Here is a 5,062-nt window from a genome sequence, read left to right as displayed (position 1 = left end):
GGTAACGAGATTGAACTAGGTATGAAGATACCGACGATCGAATCTCGGGCAAGTAACATACCGATGAAAAAGGGAATGACGTATGTTGTCATTGCGGTTTGACCGATAAAGATCTTCGTAGAATATGTAGGAACCAATATGAGCATCCAGGTTCCGCTGTTGGTTATTGACCGGAGATGTGTCTCGGTCATGTCTACATAGTTCTCGAACCCGCAGTGTCTGCACGCTTAACGTTCGATGATGATTTGTATTATGAGTTATGTGTTTTGGTGACCGAAGATTGTTCGCAGTCCCGGATGAGATCACGGACATGACGAGGAGTCTCGAAATGGTCGAGAGATAAACATTGATATATTGGACGATAGTATTCGGACACCGGAATGGTTCCAGAGTGTTTCGGGTATTTATCGGAGTACCGAGAGGTTACCGGAACCCCCCGGGGGAAATAATGGGCCACATGGGCCATAGGGGAGAGAGAGGCAACCCACAAGGGGGTAACGCTCCCCCGTGGGGAGTCCTAATTGGACAAGGGGAGGGGGCGCGACCCCCCTTTCCTTCCGCTTCTCCCTCTCCTCCCCCCTTTCCCTCTCCGGTAAAAGGAAGGGGGGGGGTCCGAATTGGACTTGGAGTCCTAGTAGGACTCCTCCCCACTAGGGGGCGCGGCCCCCCTTTCCTTCTCCTTCTCCCTCTCCGGTAAAAGGAAGGGGGGGTCCGAATTGGACTTGGAGTCCTAGTAGGACTCCTCCCCACTTGGGGGCGCGCCTAAGCCGGCCTCCTCCCCTCTCCTCCTTTATACACGGAGGCAGGGGGCACCCCAAAGGTCATCAACAGTTTCTTAGCCGTGTGTGGTGCCCCCTCCACCGTTTACTCCTCCGGTCATATTGTCGTAGTGCTTAGGCGAAGCCCTGCACGGATCACTTCACCATCACCGTCATCACGCCGTCGTGTTGACGAAACTCTCCTTCGACACTTTGCTGGATCAAGAGTTTGAGGGACGTCATCGAGCTGAACGTGTGCTGAACTCGGAGGTGCCATACGTTCGGTACTTGATTGGTTGGATCGCGAAGATGTTCGACTACATCAACCGCGTTAACCTAACGCTTCCGCTTTCGGTCTATGAGGGTACGTGGACACACTCTCCCCTCTCGTTGCTATGCATCTCCTAGATAGATCTTGTGTGATCGTAGGATTTTTTTTTTGAAATTGCGTGCTACTTTCCCTAACATTGGTATCAGAGCTAGGTCTATGCGTAGATGATATGCACGAGTAGAACACAAAGAGTTGTGGGCGATGATAGTCGTACTGCTTACCACTGACGTCTTATTTTGATTCGGCGGTATTGTTGGATGAAGCGGCCCAGACCAACCTTACATGACCACGTTCATGAGACCGGTTCCACTGACAGACATGCAACTTGTTTTGCATAAAGGTGGTTGGCGGGTGTCTGTTTCTCCAACTTTAGTTGAATCGAATTTGACTACGACCGGTCCTTGTTGAAGGTTAAAACAGCAAACTTGACGAAACGTCGTTGTGGTTTTGATGCGCAGGTAAGAATGGTTCTTGCTAGAAGCCCGTAGCAGCCACGTAAAACTTGCAACAACAAAGTAGAGGACGTCTAACTTGTTTTTGCAGGGCATGTTGTGATGTGATATGGTCAAGACATGATGTGATATACGTTGTTGTATGAGATGATCATGTTTTGTAGAAGTTATCGGCAACTGACATGAGCCTTATGGTTGTCGCTTTATTGTATGAAATGCAATTGCCATGTAATTTCTTTACTTTATCACTATGCATTAGCGATAGTTGTAGAAGCAATAGTTGGCGAGACGACAACGACGCTACGATGGATTGCTTGACTTGACCGCTGGCATTACTTTAGCAGTAGCATTGCTTGACTTGACCGCTAGCGTTATACTAACAGCAAAAAAGTGGCAATAAGAGCATGGGAGGCCCATTCGGACAGTGGGCGCACCAGTACGATGTACCGCCACAGACGCATAGAGTGGTGAGGGAGGTATGGTTGCCCAGAGCAACAAATATCCAGGCAGCATATGTGGATTACGTCCAATTTTTGTTCTCTTTAGCCACCTTTTTCCTATGTGAGGACAACAAACCGATCGACCTGGTCATTCTCTATTGCGTTGTCATGCCTTTCTACCCTTCTTCAACCAAGAGACACGAGACTCGTTCCTTAGCTACTAATTTCTCCCTTTTCAACCTACATGCGGGTTCGATGCCTAGTCTCTTGGACAGTATAGTCTCCCTTCCTTTCCTTATTCAACCCAGACATGGATTAGTCTGCATGAAGTAGGGTTTCCTTTAATAGTGCAAGTTAAGGTTTTTGTCTGCGTGACCAGCAGAGCAGAGGATAGCAAATTGGGAAGATGGTGGAGTGGAAAAAGATCCACATGCAGCGACGTGGCAGATGGGGCAATAGAACAAGGGTATGGTTCGAAAAGAGGTAGCATACCTGAGGGTCGGCGGGAAGTGGCTTCGCTCGTGGTTGTCGTCCTCCGCACACACTACGGCAGCGAGCTTGGGGACGGAGGCCATCCCGCGCGGGCGCTAGGTCTGAGAGGACGGCCTTGTCGTCAATGCGTGACCTCGCTCGCCGACGACGAGTGCGTCAACGCTGCACGTCTTTTCTTCTCCGGCGAATCTGTGACCACCGGTGAGGAGGGAGAGAGAGGCCATCTTTTTTAGATCTGGAGAGAGGGTGATAGTGTGAGAACCAAGTGGGCAGCCCTTAGCAAGAAAGCGCTGAAGCTCTAGCCTATATATCTTTTTTGTACTACTAGTACTAGAGGTGGAGTAGTGGTAGAGTAGTTTATATTTTCTCTGCATACAGTACCAATTAGTCGTGCTTCAAAACTGAACGACACGCCATTAAAAAAATAAAGGTCGATAACTAATGCGGCACCTCGGGCCAACGCGGCCAGATCGCATTTTGCACGAGAAAGTACACACCATGTTTCGTTGACATGTGGTCCCGTTCCAACAAGTCAGTGAGACGACGGCGAGTCCTTTTGTACAATTTCCGAACGGACGTCTATGTAGGCCGGGGCGCCTCTTCATGTACCATGGCAACTGTCCACCGACTCTTCGCCTTTCCCTCTCGATTTGGAACTGCTGTTGCACGCTCTTCCTCCCTCCTCCATTTGCCTTCACCCTTCCTTCTGCCATTGTTCGATCGTCTTCTCCATGGAGGGAACATGCCGGAAACGACCCCGTTATTCTTGCCCCGATCTGAAAGATGACGTGGTGGAGGAACTCATTGATCGGTGCGACGTCATCACCTCGGCTAGCATGGCAGGTTCGTTCAGGACCATTCTCGACTCAACTAATAACATCATTACAAGGAACCCAAGGGTCCAGGAGTGGTTTGATCTCCCCTATCTTCTTCACCGTGACCCTGGTCACTGGCGCGCGGACGACGCAGGCCTCACCTTGTGCAAGTTGATGTCGCTTGATAATGATACGTGTGATGTTAAGATGCCATCGCTTGAGGGTAAGGCTTGGGCAGGCGCAAATGGAGATTGGGTTGTTTATATTGGGTACAACTGCGAGTGGGAACTTGTGAATGTGTACACTCGTCACCGGGTTCCACTTCCAAAAATCTCAGACTGCCCAGAGGTTGAGCACACCGGTATTCTACGTACGTTCAACTACAATCATGGTGATTGTCGTCTACGGAAGATAGCAATTTGTCGAGTTCCTGACCGCTCTTGGGATTACACAAACTATGAAGTTGTTGCTATCTTCGACAAGCTTGTTGCCGTCCTTACTTCCACGCCTCGATGGATATTGCTCAAAAATCAATTTTCGTACATGGATGAGTACTGTGATGCAATTCAATACGAGGGTCTTGTGTTTGCTGCCACCACTCGTGGCACTGTTTTTGCATGGAATCCTTATGCTTTCGGTATGTTTGTCTTCCACCGCAATTACAATTGTTTCATCCACATGCATGCGGGTTAACTAGTTTCCCTTTACTATTTAACCTTCTTGTGTTTCCAAGGTCCTGTGAACATTCCACCACCTATACTTGAAAATTTTTATAACCAAGGGGGAGATGATGATGATGATGATCACGAGCATGAGGACCCATATACTCAGTGGCGCCTAGCAACTTATTCCGATGGATCACCTCTTCTTGTCCGTATACACGGCACTGCTGATGTTACTAAGGAAGCAGGTGTTGTGTCCCATGGTTACACTCTCCGGATCTATTCCAACATCCGTTGCAGGGTATTCGTGATGGATACTACTGTGCTAGCGCCAACACCTTCTCCCTGGTTTAGTATTGATACTCTTGGAGGAAACTCGCTCTTCCTTGGAAAAAACTATCCAATGATGGTGAAAGGCGATCCAGCTGCTGTTGACACAACGTTATTACCATTTATGAGAAGCAACCATATCTATATACCTCGGACATTGCTGTGGTTCCCTACCGTGGCTATCACAATATGCATCCTGACATAGGCCGCTTCAGCCTGGATGATCAGTCCTGCGTTGGTCTCGAGATTGACAGTAGCTGCTCCTTCCCAGAGAATCACTTCTGGTTCAAAGCAAGCGTTTCCAACGCCGACGAGTGGTTGAGCTGAAGTTCATTTCATTGCTTGTTATTTGTTGTGTGATGAAAACTTTAGTATTTATAATGTATCCTCGTTGTGGGTTGATGACCTGTTGTATGTAATAAAATGATATGCCTGTGATAAACTTACTAAATTTATGAATGGCTTTCGAGTCGCTTCTCTGAGTGGGTGCTGCGACGAGGCAAAAAAATATTTTCCGAATACATAATTGTACGTGCATTGCAACAGGTTATCGGATGAGTCCAATCAACAATAGTATTACTATTTTTACTAGCTTCACATGCTTCGCGCGTCGGGCGGGTGTTTTTACTGTAGCTGCGAATCCCACCATCCTGGGTCCTCGGATGAGTCCAGTAGAAATTGCATTCTGATGTTTGGGTTCAAACTTTCAAAGCTGCCGCACTATCTCTACGTCTACGTATACGTAATACAACAAGTTTTAAACTTGAGACCAGCCACCCACC

Source organism: Triticum aestivum, chromosome 7D, assembly GCF_018294505.1.
Source record: "Triticum aestivum cultivar Chinese Spring chromosome 7D, IWGSC CS RefSeq v2.1, whole genome shotgun sequence".
Lineage (NCBI taxonomy): Eukaryota > Viridiplantae > Streptophyta > Magnoliopsida > Poales > Poaceae > Triticum > Triticum aestivum.
This window is presented reverse-complemented; position numbering follows the sequence as displayed.